General features: G+C 42.5%; 1 protein-coding gene across 1 annotated transcript in view; it reads left to right on the forward strand.

Annotated features, from left to right (window-relative positions):
* Positions 1 to 9,297: 9,297 nt before the first annotated feature.
* Positions 9,298 to 16,612, forward strand: part of SLN (sarcolipin) — a 72,158-nt gene continuing 64,843 nt past the window's right edge. The window contains exon 1 of the mRNA XM_088522366.1: positions 9,298 to 9,313. The gene's annotated coding sequence lies outside the window, so the exon portion shown is untranslated. The remainder of the gene's footprint in view (positions 9,314 to 16,612) is intronic.

Below are 16,612 nucleotides of genomic sequence, written 5' to 3' on the forward strand. Positions count from 1 at the left end.
CATTTGGTTTTGGCACATTGAGAACTACCTCCTAGGACTGGTCATTTTACCAGGTTTCTCCATTTGCCCAAATTTGGTTTCCATTTTTCCATTTGGTTTCTCCAAGTCCCACCTATCCTCATTTTGTTTTTCTCAAGACCTCTTGACACAAGTGTTGGCAATTCTTAAAGCAGTGTGTTCTGCAGAAGACCCAAAACCAAGGGCTGTAGATGTGATCCCAAAGGATGATCTGCCAATAGAAACACAAGGTAAATTACAAGCTTAGGGTCACTGTTCTGGTTACTGCAGTATAATTATACCCTGTAAGTATGCACTGGGTTTCCTTATCATTGGGTCAGCACAGATTTTGTTTTCAAAAGCTGAGCTTGGCTGCTGGAATAGAAGACAGCATTTATTTGGACTGGTTGATTTCTGTCTAGAACAGAAATCCTGATCTCAGCAGTTTGTTGTTAGAATGACTATTTCTGACTTTTCCTAGGCGAGGTGGCCTTCTCTGTGCATGTGTGCACAGAGAGAGCTAAGTGCTGGCAACCAGTGGAGTCACGGATCGCAGGAGCTCATGCGTTTGGGATGTTGGCAAGTGGAGAGACCAGAGTGAGCACATATTGTGTGGGGGTGTGTAGCATGGGTTAGGCTGAACTAGCATCGCTGCTAACATAAGGCCATGAGCTTTAACTGACCTGTTATTGTAGTAGAAGCAGACAAAATAGCATCAGCCACCTGTGTCGGGGGGACACATGCCCATGGAGGACTCACAACTTAAAAAAATAAACTGCACCCTTTGTGATTAAGGAAGACATAATTTTCTTGTTCACAATTCCTGTCCAGACTGTTTGCAAATACTTTCCCATAGACCAGGCCGTGGACCCCACTACAACCACCTTGGATGACGAGCTGTCTGTTAGACTCACTTGTTCTAAGGTAGCTAGAATGTAGACATCACATTTCTGTAGGAATGGGGAAGAAAAATTCATCAGGAAGGAATCACTAAGTGTGTTTACATGTGTGTGAATGACAAACATGACACCCTTGCAAGTGAGCACACAAACAGGGGTGCAGTTCAGGGTTAGAACATGAAATATTATCAAGGAAGTGGGAATTGCTCATTCACTTAAGAATTTTGTTTAGAATCCAGAGAAGGATTAGAAAAGAATGAAAGGATTATCTTACTTTTATTTTATTGTGTTCATTCAAATGCCAGAAATCTTAGTTGTTGTTTACACCTGTTTGACAACTCTTCAGCAGAAAAGCCTGATTTACTACCTTACTTACTACCTTATTTACTACCTGCAGTATCTGTCCTAGCCCGCTGATACCCAGAGGCAGTGATCAACTGCCTCTTCCAGAAGTACCTGCCAGGGGACAGGCGTATGTCGATCCTCCCGTCCCCCACACCTCTACACCGCTGGCCTAAGGGGAATGCTGTCGAGAAGCAAGTCATCCTTCTCCCTTGGAAAAAAGCCTGAATGTTGCAAGACCTTGTTCTTGCGGATTTGTCAACAACCTCACCTCATAAAGCTCCTTTTCAGACAAGGATTATTTCCTCTCTGAAGTATTGCAATGATACTCTGGAGTTGTGGAGGATTCCTGGTAGATGCTGCTTCTATTTAGCTCCTGAGGTTTTCTGATGGACAAATTAAAGAATCCAATAGGATTCTTTATAGGAATAGGATTTATTCCTCTGATCATGGCATGAACAATAAACAGACTACTATGTAAGCTCTCATGGCTTGTGGAACAACAGACACACACACCTCTGTCTCCTGCAGATGCAATGACCTTCACTGAAGGGTAGTGGTAGGACAGATGTTGCAGAGGCCCATCCTCAGAGAGATTCATTCTTTGTTTTGCTACTTGTGGATTAAATGCAGCATTCTTGTATCTGACTTCTAAATAATACTTTGGAATGAGTGCCCAATACTTTGAGGCACTTGCATATCCACAAGAAGGTTCACTGTATACTCTGCTACATCATTTACATTTCTATCTGTGTGGGAAGCTGAGGTGCTTTGTAACCCCCAATCTGAAAAGTACTGAAGTCAGAATTCAGTTGACTGCAGAAGTCTACAAGGCAGGGTGCAATGGTGGCAAATGTGTGGTGTTATGGACAGAGCTGGGTCTCTGCAGGGGCCTGTTTATGTTAAAACGACATCAAACCACAAGGTGGGTGGACGATTCCAGTGTGCTTGTCCACAGCACTTCTGTTTTCTGCTAAGATACAGATGAAATTTTCCTCAGTTTTCAATAGCAGCCTCAGGCCATTTTTTGGATGCTCTGACTTTGGGTTTTGGCTTGCCTGGCCCTTGGTGGAGACTTGCTCTAGGAATTCCTGAGTAAGAATTGCTATGGAAATTGCTATTGCCAATCTGTGTCCTGAGAATTTAGGAACAGATCATATGAATACACTGTATATTTGATTTTATTGCTGTACAGACTTTTCAGTGCATATTTATGGGTTTCTGTAATGGCAGGTATGGATATATTTGCAATTTAGAAGAGCACAACTATGGAAAGTAAAGGTATGAATCCTTCTACGAAACTCACAAGATATTTTAATTACATCTTTGCCTAGCTCTTAAGGCAGGCAAAAGCAGGTACGGTTTTGTAGCTGGGGACGGTAGACTTTGTCCCTGTGAGAACTTTATACCCTGTGACTCCAAATCTTTCTCCCTTATTCCGTAAGTGTGGGCAGGGTCAGCACCAGCTGACCCTGCAGCCACCTAGGGGCAGAAGGACACTCTGCTCGAGCAGGAGTCTTCAGGGAAATGAGATTCCTAGGAGCTGAAAAGCACTAGAAGAACCCCCTTGGTAACAGACCACACAGATATTGTCTTATTTGTTTGTATGAAATCAAAGCTAATCTCTTTATATTAGCAAACTTAGAGCCAAAATAGTAGATCAGAATGGTAGCAAAAAGTATTCTAAATAGAGTTGTATGAACATGATTTTGGTTCACAAACACTCATTGATGCATGGCTGAATTAAAGGAGAAACATCCTGGGATTTGTAATTTACTGGGATCTATAATTTTTTACAAACAGATTTTGAGAATTTTCATGAGGGTTAAAGCAGGTGGGACCGTAACACATGCAACTCTTCGCAATCTTCAGTTCGTCCAGGATTCTGCGCTACAAAATATCTTTATGTAGTAAGATAAAGACACAAAAGGAAACCCTAGCTGGATGACTTCCTAAGCTTGTTATAAGCCTTCCCTTTTTAAAAATGATTATTGCAATGCAGAGCTGAATTCTTTATCACCTCCATCTTCTGAAGAGCCCAAGTGTAAAATGGTGTCAGCACCCAGGGCTCTCACTCCAGCAGAAAGGCTCTGTAGCTTGGAAACGTGTAGGCAGGGGTCCCTATATCCTTTGTAAAAGCTTTCCTGTCTCAGGAAATGTATATATCTATGTATACTATACATATGGTATAGTATACAGTATCTTCATATACAGTATCTATAGTTAAATATTGATGGACAAAACATTCTTGTGTTAGTTTAAAAATTTTATTCCTCAGGAACTGAAACACTGAGTCTTTTGTGCATGTTTGTGAGTAGGATATATGGAAGCAGGGCTATATGGAAGCAGGGATATCTTGCATCCTCTGCTGACTTTTATGCAACTGCAAAAAAAGCAATTGACATTTTAAATACAGTGCTGAAGTCCAGCAACCACTCTTAGGAAACTCATTGAACAGTTTCCTTCTGAGAGTAATAAACCACTGTCAAGAGCAGAGGTTTGATTTTACATTTATATTTATAAATATATATTTGAAATATTTTCCATTTTTGAAATGCAAGGCATTCAACTTGTAAGGGAATATTTTCTTAGTTCTTCTTCAGTTAACACAAAAAATATTTTATGTTAAGAGAAGCTTTATCTGTCTTTAAAAAATTAAAAAGATGATGTCCACCGCTGCCTTTCTTTTGTATTTTATCCTGATTTCTTCCTTATCCCTTTCTTGTTACCTGCACCTTAAAACACTGAAATAGCGGCTAGCCCATTATACATTGATCTGCTAATCACTCTGCAGCCACTTTCAGAACCACTTGAGGTTCTTTTACCTCATAGCTGTTCGTATCCTTCCTTCAGCCTCTAATCCTGGCTGTTGTAGGAGATGTGGAACCAAAGTCACACACTCCATACATTCTGTTACTTACTTTTTTGTTATGTCTGCTTTAACAGGCTAAACTTAAGAAAAATTACCTTATATTCATCTTACCAATGATGTTCTGGTTGCCACTCTGCTGTAGTACCAATGTCTGGTTAGGTGTCCTAGGGTTTCTGAATAGCAATATTAAGTTGTTCGAAGATTTTGGCACCAGGGCCAGTTAGGCGAGGACATTTCACCTAACAGGAAAAGAGGTGAAACAACTATTTTTAGCTTATGAAAGCAGAGATGCAACATTCAACTAAGGTCTTGACCAGCAAGGGAAGCTTCTGCCAGTGCTTCCTAAAACTGCTGATGGCAGCAGCCCTGAGCTCCATCTGGAGAGGAGGTGGTGCCAGCTCAGCCTGTGAGCAGTTGCCCTCAGCAGCTGCGTGGCATCAACTTGGGAGTATGAGCTGGGGAGACCAAGTTCTGCTTTGACCTCTGCAGCAAACTGACTTCAGGGTTTTTACCCTAGAAGAATAGCGATGACTGTGCAAGAGAGGTTAATGATTCCAAAGACTGGGTGAGAGCATTAAGCTGAGGTTTCTGCAGCGAAGCAGGGCTGCGACAGTGGGTGCCCAGGCGACCAGTCTAACATGGGCTTGTGGCAGCCCCAGGCTGCTGGGTTCCTGGACGTGAGGCCTCTCGTGCTGCTTTACCCACTGCTGCCTCCTGCCTATCACAGAGATCAAAGCACAAAGTGGTAACAGAAACCGGGGCTCTTGAGGCATCCCCAGTCTGCATTCATGGAGACCAACTCCTCCGTATGTACAGCAGAGCACGCGGCACAAAAAAATGCAGTCCCAAAATTCTGGGGTTATGTTCCCGATTTGTGAAGTTCTGTAGTTACCAGAGTCTCTCCTTCTGATATAATTTAGCCATTAATAGCCTGTGTACAGCATATCTTTTTTTTTTTTTTTTTTTTTAAAAAAAAACCTTCTGCTAATGAGAGGAAGGAATGTTAATGCTGGCCATTATATATGTAAGAAATAAGCGTGTCAGCCCCTTCTGATTCTTCTTCCACATTACATAACTCCTTTATATGCAGGTTTGCGAATTCTAGTGTGGTTATATATCATTATGGTACAGATAAAATACCATCTTGCAATCTTGCAACAGCTTTTGTTTGTGGCTATGCTGCTTCCTTTTTGAAATAATAATTTGCATTTTTGGAGAAGAGATGCAGTATAAAAATGTGGAAAAAATAATCCTATTAATAAGCAATCATACTAAGATTAGAAATTGAACTTAGTCTTTTTTAATTTATGGTCTTGATGCAGTTTCTTAATTACGAACTACTGCTAGTGTTTTTTTTTTTCTACATTAAATATTTTTCTGAGAAAGTTTTGTCTTACTAGAATTATCTGGAGCTGCTATTACTGCTGTGCTATGAATATGAGATAACTTTGCCTTTGCAGGTGTTGCTTTTTGGAAGTTCCACTGAGTGGTGCTGTTGCTCTGCAGTTGCCCAGTTATAGTTCTGAAAAGTAGAGGTTTGCATAAATCCACTTGAATCTTATTCTCTAGAGTAACTGCCAGGACAAAGAGTCCAATCAAATAAAGTGCATTACGGTATTTTTAAACACTGCATGCTTATTTAAATACAAAAAACTTCATTACTATACTGTGATGCTATTCAGCAGAATCTTGAATGTCGTCTCCAATATTCTACTACTTATTTGTTGTTCACTGAGTCTTTTATCCCTGGATCATATATTTCATTGATAGCATCATGCAACTAGAAGTTTTGTAAGATGCTATTAAGTTGCATGCTAGAATGTTCACAAAGAGACCTAGTGCACCTAAGTTTATAGCACTTCTTAATCAGTACTACCTGTTTTTATTTTTCTTAATGTCCAGTAAGAAGCCTCTTTTCTGTATTATTTTAACTGCATTATTAAATTCTGAAAAATGAAACTACTGTAAGAAGTGGCCTTGTAGAAAGGTGAAAGCAGGTCACACGAGAAGCTATTGTTAATAGTGTAGGTAGAAAGGTCTGCAAAAGTTGCCTGGGGATGCAACAGTTTTATCACCTCTTTGCCTCTGTTCAGATTCTGCACTAAAACAATAACATAGTGGGAGTGGAAGAGGAAGATTTCTTCTTTAGGTACTGTATGTTATTTTTGCTTAGGAATTACCCATCTGGTTACTGTTGTAATAGCTTTGCCTATTCTAGATGGATAAAATGTTTGATTTTCTTACACAGACCATTCACTACTAGGGTTAAAAGGGAGAGAGGGGGAAGGGAAAGAACGGAGAGGGGAAAGAACAAGTACGACAAATAGGAAGGAGGGGAAAAATAAAGGGAAAAAGAAGAAAGGGAAAAAAGGAGGGAGAAAGAACAAGGAAGGGAAAAATTGAAGGAGGGAAAAAATAGGGAGAGAAAAGAATGATAGAGACCTGGATATACTGGAGTGAGTCCAGCAAAGGGCCACAAAAGTAACAAGGGCACAGGAGCATCTGACACATGAGGAGGGGCTGAGAGAGCTTGGCCTTGCTTACCCTTGAGAAGGCTCAGCAGGTATTTTATCACCTTGTACAAATGCACAAAGAAGACAGAGCCAGACTCTTCTCAGTGGTGCCAGCAACAGAACGAGGCCAGTGGGCGCTAACTGAAACACAGGAAAGTCCATCTGAACATAACATAACATTTATTATTATTTCTTTTTACTGTGCAGGTGGCTGAGCACTGGGGCAGTTTGCCCAGAGAGCTTGTGGACTCTACCCTTGGAGACAGTCAAGGCCATCTGGACACCGTGTGGGGCAGCCTGCTTTAGGTAACCCTGCTTTGAGCAGGGGGGGCTCTAATAGGTCACCTCCAAAGGCCCCTTCCAAATATTCTTTTATGATTCTGCTTCTAATGAGAGGAATTAAAGCTCTTTGAAACATGACAACCGCCTACAGAGTTCTTAAAATATGTTCCACAGAACAATGAAGTTACAACATCTCCGTATCAGGGTTGTTTCCACATTTGGCTTCACAGTATGTGAATTATTCACATGACAAAATTTGCATTTTAACATCTGCAGTATGAAGATAGTAGCTAAAGACTTTCCTGGATATGCAAACAATGAAACCGCTATTTCTTCCTCAAAACATATGCTATGATCTGGCATGCCCAACAAGTGTGATAGGTAAGAACTAACCACTAGCGTACACTGTTAATATTGACCTAGTAAAGCTTCTAAAACTAAAAAATGACGGAGCAGATTATATACTGAACCCTATCTCGTTAAATATGTCTATACGTGCATGTACATACACAGGGCTCCGCGCGCGCCCAGGGGCCAGGCGGACCCGCCTCAGGAGGGGAAGGGGGCGCGCGCGCTCATGCGCATGCGCATGCGCCTGCCCCGCCCTCCCGCCGCCGACCGTTGGGCTGTTGGGGGTAGGCGCCATTTTAGCGCCAGGGGGCGCCGCGCCGAAGGGAGATGGGGGCGCGCAGAGGGGGCGCGGGTGGGTGGAGGGTGCGAGTTCTGGGAATTCCGTAAAAATCTCACGTCAAACTACTAAAAGCAAAGCATTTTAACACGAGTTATCAGCAAATTCAGCTCTGCGCCTACCAGAATCTATGCCTTAAAAAAAATACAAATTACCCGCTTTGGTTTAGCCTGCGTGTGTGCCGGAATGATAATTAACCTTGCTCCGAAGTTGCAGAGTTTGTGCTGGTGGTGTGGCATCTTGCAGACCTGCGAACCTATTTGTGAGCAGTAATATTGTAAAATAATGGAAATGATAGACTGTTTTTACAAAGTGCCAAGTTCTTCCTGCTTCTGTCATACCCAAGAGGAAAACGAGTGTTGCTTTAAGACAATCTCAACATTTTGCAGGATTAGAACCATGGGCACCTATATAGACACTCATCATTTTTATATAAAAAAAGTATTTTGCCCAGAAATAAGTTACAGTAACTGTGATAAGAGGGGTTTTCACTATTGATTGTCTTATTTGAAGTGCCCTAAATGATGTCATTGTGTTCACTGCTGTAACAGAAGCATCATAATAAAAATGTCTTCGTAAAAGCTGTACTCAATATGAGACCATCAGGAATCCCCAAAGACAACCACCCACTTGCGTTTAAGAAGGTTATTTTCTGAACAAGTGTTACGCCCTCTTATAGGAAAGTTTGAGGCACGCACAGCTTTCTTAGCATTGCAGGATATCCGCTCTCTTTGAGCTTGTACACAAAAAGATAGCTTACCTTTGCCAAACTTCCTAAACGTCATAAGACTTAACAGTCAGGTTTTTACACTGCATTCAAACTGATGCATTTGTATCAATTGTTCTTACAAGTATTTTTTATTAATATTTCCTTCCCTGTATCCAGTAACTGCAGCTAATCAAAGCTGTCTTGACTCACCTACCTTGTACTTTGTTTGATTTAGGTCAACCCTTCCGGGTGATCTTGGAGGTGATAGGATCAAAGTCTGACTAAGATGTGTATGTACAGTCTACCACTCCAAATTTATTTTTGTGTAAAAAATTAAAATCTAATCCTTGATTTTCAAATAGAAAAATATATATTCTTACTTCTGATTACATTCTGGCTTGCTTGTAAGCATGTGGGAAAATGTCTAAGAGTTCCAGATAGATCAAAATATGAATAAACACAGTATTTGGTAAGCTCTGTTTCTTGAGTGTGCATTATCTTACATACTATACTGCTTACAATTCCAGGAAGGACAATGGTCTTTTCATAATGCAAAAGTAATCAATAAGAGCTGTCTGAAGATGTTTTAACTCAGTGGTAAAGCACCGTGGATAGCAGGAGAGCGTAAGTTAGCATGCTGAGAGAATTGAACAACCACTGAACAGTACTAGCTATAGAAATAGAGGAGATCTCAAAAGTGGCCAATGTAGCACTGAAGTGTCATGATGTAACTGCTGAAGTTGTTAATTAATATCATTCTGTTTTTGGCAGGATGGTTGATGTGAGTTGAGGGGAAATGGCCAACTATGTTACAGTACCTGGAAAGTTTTTGAGTCAAAGAGATACCACACAGGAAAATCCGTAATTGCAAGAAACTGAACACGTGTAAAGAGCTGAAGTTTTTGTAAAACAGTGACTTAGTAATGTCATACAAGTGATTCCAATAAAATGAACCTAGCCATTCTTTTCTTTCTTTCTTTTTTTTTTCTTTTTTTTCTTTTTCCCTCAAATGTAATATTCAACTATTTTTCTTACATGGGATATTTATCATACCGAAACAGCATGATCAAGAGAAAATCTTACTACTATTTTACAGTCTTTCAGGTCTTTCAGTCTTGTCTATCAATTCTTCTGAAGGCTAGGAAAGCCAGGAGTGTATAGAAAAGCTTTAAGAAAAAAAAGAACTACAGAATCATCCAGACAAAATTATCATCAATGTTACAAATGTCATACCTTTAGGATACACCATCAAGTTTATAAAATTACTACTACCTTACATTATTTTAAATGACATAAGTTTCTGAATCATGGGGAACAATTCTCTTCGACTATATGTTAAACTGCAGGTTCAAAAGGGCTTCCACTGTCTTCCAGCATGGTGAAAGTTCAACTAGAGTAATGCTTTGTTAAAGGCAGAGCTTATATCATTTACCCGGCAGTAGACTATCTTGCCAAGATTAAAACAAAGAATGGAATGCAGTTCCACAACTCTGGCTGACACCTAATCTCTTTAATTATCTTTTTGTTTTATTCAGTATTTCTTCTCCCTCCTCCCTTAAAGAAAGCATTTATGAACTATTTAGAATAAAAATATCTGGAGCTAAAATCCAAGATTAATAGTAGAACAGACTGATAACAAAATCCTTAAATACTAAGTAGTGGAATAGAATGTTCTCAAGAAAGTGTAATTATTTTTCTAAAAAGGAACTGATTTGAACCACAGGCATGTTATATAACTAGAATTTCTTCAAGCAGGCCATATGAAATGGCTTTTGTGTATTTAGGAATTACAGGTAAAAAAGAATTTAGTGCTGTTTATTTCTCTATTATTTATATAATCTTGCAATATCTGGATATGAAAATATTTTTACATGAAAAATAGAGTTTTATTTTACATCTTTTGAATGGCTATTATTACTCACATTTCCTTGACACTGACAAAAACTAAAATGAAGAAAATCTATTTTGATCTTAGTTTCCCACTCCATTTCTGCTTTTTCATTTGTAACATCTAATATGGTTCTACAGCATGATCTTCATAGAATCGTAGAATCATAGAATCGTTAAGGTTGGAAGGGACCTCTAGAGGTCATCTAGTCCAACCCCCCTGCACATGCAGGGTCACCTAGAGCACGTGGCACAGGACTGCGTCCAAGCGGGTTTGGAAGATCTCCAGAGAAGGAGACTCCACAACCTCTCTTGACAACCTGTTCCAGGGCTCTGTCACCCTCACTGTCAAGAAATTTTTCCTTAAGTTCCTGTGGAACTTTTGATGCTTCAGTTTGTGGCCATTTCCTCTAGTTCTGTCAGTGGCCACCACTGGAAAGAAGCCAGCACCATCCTCTCACTGCCTCCCTTGAGGTACTTATAGACACTGATTAGGTCCCCTCTCAGCCTTCTCTTCTCCAGGCTGAACAGGCCCAGCTCCCTCAGCCTCTCCTCGTAGGGTAGATGTTCCAGGCCCCTGATCATCCTTGTGGCCCTGCGCTGGACTCTCTCCAACAGCTCCACATCCATCTTGTACTGTGGAGCCCAGAACTGGACACAATACTCCAGATGCGGCCTCACCAGGGCTGAGTAGAGGGGCAGGATCACCTCCCTCCACCTGCTGGAGACGCTCTTCTTAATGCACCCCAGGATCCCATTGGCCTTCTTGGTCACGAGGGCACACTGCTGCCTCATGGTCAACTTGTCATCCACCATGACACCCAGGTCTTTCTCTGCAGAGCCGCCCTCCGGTCCCCAGCCTATACTGATGTCTGGGGTTATTCCTCCCCAGGTGCAGGACCTTACACTCGGCCTTGTTGAATTGCATGAGGTTTTTCACCGCCCAGTTGTCCAGTCTGTCCAGGTCCCTCTGGATGGCAGCACAGCCCTCTGGGGTATCAGCTACTCCTCCCAGTTTGGTATCATCAGCAAACTTGCTGAGGGAGCACTATGTGCCTTCATCCAGGTCATTGATGAATAAATTGAACAGGACTGGACCAAGGACTGACCCCGGGGGGACACCGCTAGCTACAGGCCTCCAACTAGACTCTGGACTGCTGGTCACCACCCTCTGAGCTCTGCCATCCAGCCAGTTCCTAATCCACCTCACTGTCCACTCATCTATCCCACACTTCTGGAGCTTGCCTAGGGGGATGTTGTGAGGGACGGTGTCAAAAGCCTTGGTGAAGTCGAGATAGACGACATCCACCGCTCTCTCCTCACATATCCAGCTGGTCATTCCATCATAGAAGGCTATCAGGTTAGTCAGGCAATATTTTCCCTTGGTGAATCCATGCTGACTACTCTTGAGCACCTTCTTGTCCTCCATGTGCCTGGAGACAACAGCCAGTATGAGCCATTCCATCACTTTTCTGGGGACAGAGGTGAGACTCACTGGCTTGTAGTTGCCTGGGTCCTCCTTCTTGCCTTTTTTGAAGACTGGCGTGACATTGGCCTTCTTCCAGTCCTCTGGCACCTCCCCCGTTCTCCAGGATCTTTCAAAGATGATGAAGAGCGGCTTAGCTATGACTTCTGCCAGCTCCCGCAGCACTCTGGGGTGCATCCCATCAGGGCCCATGGATTTGTGGGTATCGATTTTCCTTAGGTGCTCTCTGACCCACTCTTCCTCTACCCAGGTCAACTCTTCCTCTCTCCAGGCTTCTTCTCTTGTCCCTAGGGCCTGGGACTCTGAAGGGCTGCCCTTGGTAAACACCGAAGCAAAGAAGGCATTCAGCAACTCTGCTTTTTCTGTGTTATTCATAACCAGGGTGCCCATCCTGTTCACCAGTGGGCCCACGTTTTCCCTGATCTTCCTTTTGCTGTTAATATATTTGAAGAAGTTTTTCTTGTTATTTTTAACATCCCTTGCCAGATTGCGTTCCAGACGTGCCTTCTCTTTTCTTGTTGCATCTCTGCATTCCTTGACTACGTTCCTGTATTTCTCCCAGGAGTCCTGTCCTTCTTCCCACATTCTGTATACCGGCACCTTCTGCTTGAGCATTGCCACAAGCTCCTTGCACATCCACGCAGGTCTCCTGCCCCCTCTGCCTGACTTCCTACACACAGGGATGCACTGTTGCTGGGCGTGGAGGAAGGACTGCTTGAAAACTAACCAGCTCTCTTGAGTCCCCCTGCCTTCTAGAGCACTAGCCCATGGGATTCTACTGAGGAGGTCTCTGAAGAGGCTAAAGTTGGCCCTCCTGAAGTCCATCGTTGCAAGGCTACTTACAGCCCTGCCTCCTCCTCGTTGAATCCTGAACTCCACCAACTCATGGTCACTGCAGCTGAGGCTACCTCACATCCCCTACAAGTCCCTCTCTATTTGTTAGCACGAAGTCCAGTAGCCCACCTCTCCTCGTTGGCTCCTCCACAACCTGCATCAAAAAGTTATCATCAACGCACTGCAGGAATCTCCAGGACTGTTTGTGCCTGGCTGTGTTGTCCTTCCAGTTGATGTCGGGGTAGCTGAAGTCCCCCATGAGAACGAGGGCCTGTGACTGTGAAGCAATACCCAGCTGACTATAGAAGGCCTCATCAGCTTCCTCATCCTGGTCAGGTGGCCTGTAGCAAACACTCACCACAGTGTCTCCCACATTAGCCTGCCCTCTAATCCTTACCCACAGGCTCTCACCTCGCTCATCATCCACCCCCAGGTCGAGCTCCATGCATTGCAGTTGCTCTCTCACATAAAGAGCAACTCCACCACCTTGCCTTCCCAGCCTGTCCTTCCTGAAGAGCACACAGCCTTCTCACGAGTATGGTTTAAAATGCTGAACTATCACTGCTTCCAGTACAGATGTGAACCGCAAAATAACTAAGGAACAATTGATAAAAAAGATAATGTCAGGCCTAGGAAAAACTGACATTCGTTTCTGTTTCTTCGGGACTATCACCTGGATATGGAGTACTGTGTTCAGAGGTATCTCCAGGGTTGCCACCTTCTCGGTGACTAAAGCCGTTGATTGGTGATGATCTCCTATTGACCCACTGCTTCACTGCAGAACTGATGGCCTCAGCACAAATCTATGAATGTTCGTCACCCAGCAGTGATCTCACATTTGCAGCCTAATATTCTGCAACTGTTCATCACTCCCCTCATAGACTCATGCTGTGAGTCTACTCCTAGACTTCTGTTTGCTGTATGTCCTTCCATCCATTGCACCCTCTCTCTCAAGGTAGTCTCAGTGAGCATGGAAATTAGATGCATCCATATCACTGCTGATGAGCAAGACCCGTGTGCAGGACTACTGGAAGATAGGAAACTGGTCTGCTCTTCGAGGTGTCCTACAAAACAGGCAAGGGTATCAAGAGCATGTTATCTCAGCAGAGGTGTGCTGCCTCCTATGGGTGTTTTTTTTCAATATGGTGATTGATCTTAGAAAAGGAAAGTCAGTCCCAGCAGGGTAGCCAACACAGAGCATCCCATAACAGAGCAGAATGGGATCCTACAGATACCTGGGAGATGAACAGATGGGTGGGCACAAGAGTAGAATATCAGGTAATTGGCATACAGTGCAAGCTAGAATAAATATTTTGTGTGCATTGCGTACTGTGATGAAAATGGGGCCAAATGCATTCATTTGATCCACAGAAAATACATATTGCTAGGAGATTTTCCTTGGAAAACACTTAAAAAATGCTTCCCAAACTTCGGGAGTACTCATTACTCCCCAGTTAGGCCCCTTCCTAATTAAAACACAAAACTTGGGGTTGTCAGCATACAGGAAACTGTAGGCAATCTGCTAAATATTTTCAAATATTATTTTTACAGCCATCAATATGATCAACCCCAAAAAAATCAATACTGTGGGTGTTAAATGTTATTCCATGAAATCACCAGGGGAATATGATTTGAAAGCAAAGACAGAAAGCTATCCAAGGGTTGGAAGAACGGTCTCCTTCACTTCAGGGTCAAAGTATTTGAAAAAAAAAAAGTAATGTTAGCAACATGTACTAAGTTGCTGCAAATTTTGATGGTCCTTGGATTTGTTATGTCTGCTTTCCAGAGACATAGCTCCCAATTCCAAGCTGTAATCTCTAACTTGCCCATCAGCTCCTTAATTATCAGTTATGATACTGTCACTGCTAGAACACTAAGGGGATTCGAGGGCGTTGTGTTTGGGTGTGAAGCCAGGGTCCTTCCAGACGTCATGAGTTACTAGTGAAATCAGCCCTCATGTCAGTTCACTTTGGCTTTGAGGGTATTATATCTGCAACAAAAAATGGAATTTTTGTCTGGCCACATTTCAAAGCAAGTGGGAATCGCAGCACAAATGAGGACGTGGCCACTGAAATTCTGATGTCCTCAGAAGGGCCTGCAAGCAGCACCACCTGACCACCCTCCCTGACCAACGCACACTGTCACTCCTCATGTCTCCTTCCTGCTGCTTCTGGCCTTGGTGGACTGCCCCCTCTGCAGGGTGGTGGCCAGGCAGGGCAGGAGAGCCATGGGCCTGTGGCAGGAAGGGTGTCTCTGGGGTGACCATGGTGACTCCCCTCCCTGGGCCTCCCTGGTCACAGCCTCTGGTGGGCCTTGGTCTCACCACCCTGTGTGCCAAACACATGTTGGGTAGGGGTGTTAAACATACTGATTTTAAAAAAGGCTATTGTTTTAAGGCTTAATGTGTTTTGTCAACCTCACTAGTGGCCTGCATGGGTCCCGGGGCTGTTTTGCAGGCAGAGCTGAAGGAGGGACCTGGGAGAGGGCGGGAGCTGCTGGGGCAGCAGTGCTGGACCTCCTTGTTGGAGACGTGGCTCAGTGAAGCACGTCCACAGCTCCAAGAACGTGCCTTGTTCAAAGACTTGTTCCGCTCACTTCTTTACGTTAGGCTCTCAGGCAGGAAGGAGCTGCTGGAGATACTTAGTTTGTGTGTAAGGGTGATGTGTAAGGCCAGCACCAGTCACAGAGACACGTGGCCTCCTGTTAATAAGCCCCCTAATATCACTCTCTCTTGCCATTTATGTGGGCTCTGGTAAATTGCTATAGCAACCAAGTACCTAAATTTCACATCCTTGAACTTTTCTCATAAATAAAACTCCATGTTTTGAAATCCACCTTCTTCTTCTTCTTTCATTTACTTTTGCAGAATTAATGCCTGGTTGGCTTTGAGAAGTGAAATGCTTTCTAGCAAATATTTCATTCTTGTTAGTGATAGAAGACACAGCACTGTGGGGTATGTCTGAGGTTGTATCTTCCTTGCCATAAGGAATATTTTTGCACTAACTAGTTTAATGTGATTAAATGTTAGGTCAAATTTTAGAAAACATTGGACTATTTCAGTTTTAAAATTGTGTATTTCCTTTGTCTACAAATACTTTTTTTTTCCCCATACAGAACTAGAAGGAATCCTGTGGCTACCAGGGTCAATCCCTTGCTACAAGGCTTTTTTTTTTTTTTTTCCAGTTTCTTCTACTCCCACAGAAAGTCTATTCTAGACCCTGATTGCCCCAATAAGGACAACTATATGGTAAATACCAGTCAGAAACTTCCTGACTAAAAATTAGGCAGTTTTGGTCTAAAAATAGTAATGTTTAATAAATATATGTTTGTTCACGTACCAGCATAGTCTTTCTCTTTGAATAGTTTATTTTTGAGGTCATTTTTGACAGAAATATTCCCTCTCAGTGTCATCTGCTAGGATAAACAAGCCAAAGCTCCTACAGATCTTTGTTTGTACCTTTCTGCACGTTTTGGTTGAGCACAGGTGACCGTTGTGCACACCGTATTTCTGAAGACTCTCCAGAGCTCCTCATAATATCTGTGATTTGTCTCTGTGTTGGCTTCAGCTGATGCCCCCTGTGACTGCATCTGCCCTTTGTGCAGCCACTCGGCCTTTCAGCTCACGGCCATCCTGTGAACAGCAAGTGCTACTTGTCCTCACTCTCAGCTGCTTCCAAATGATGAACTTAGCTACAAATCTTTGTGACAAGCTTCTAGATAAACGACCTTGTGTTTGTAGAGATAAGTTTAATCTCAGTCTAATTATTCAAGTTGTCAAGGCTTCCAGGCTTGAATTTCTGAATATTTTTCAGATGTCTTAAACTGGCTTTTAACTAGAAAAAATAGGAAAGAAATAATGAAATAGAAGAGAAAAAGAACAGCTTACATATAGGTTTTTTATATATATATAAAGTTTACCCACATTTCTCTAATTAATCTGACCTTTGCTCCTTTCTCTAGTCTTTTAGGGGAAAATGGTGGTTATGCCAGAGAGGAAGTACACAGTGAGGAAAAATTGTACCTGTTAATATGTCAAGATGTTAAAATATTGAATTGTTGACTTAAAATATAACATACATTTTATAATGTTACCAAGTAGGAGT

Source organism: Tinamus guttatus, unplaced genomic scaffold (genome assembly GCF_059628265.1).
Source record: "Tinamus guttatus ecotype Peru unplaced genomic scaffold, ASM5962826v1 Tinamus_guttatus_pri_ptg000150l, whole genome shotgun sequence".
In the NCBI taxonomy this organism is placed as follows: Eukaryota; Metazoa; Chordata; class Aves; order Tinamiformes; family Tinamidae; genus Tinamus; species Tinamus guttatus.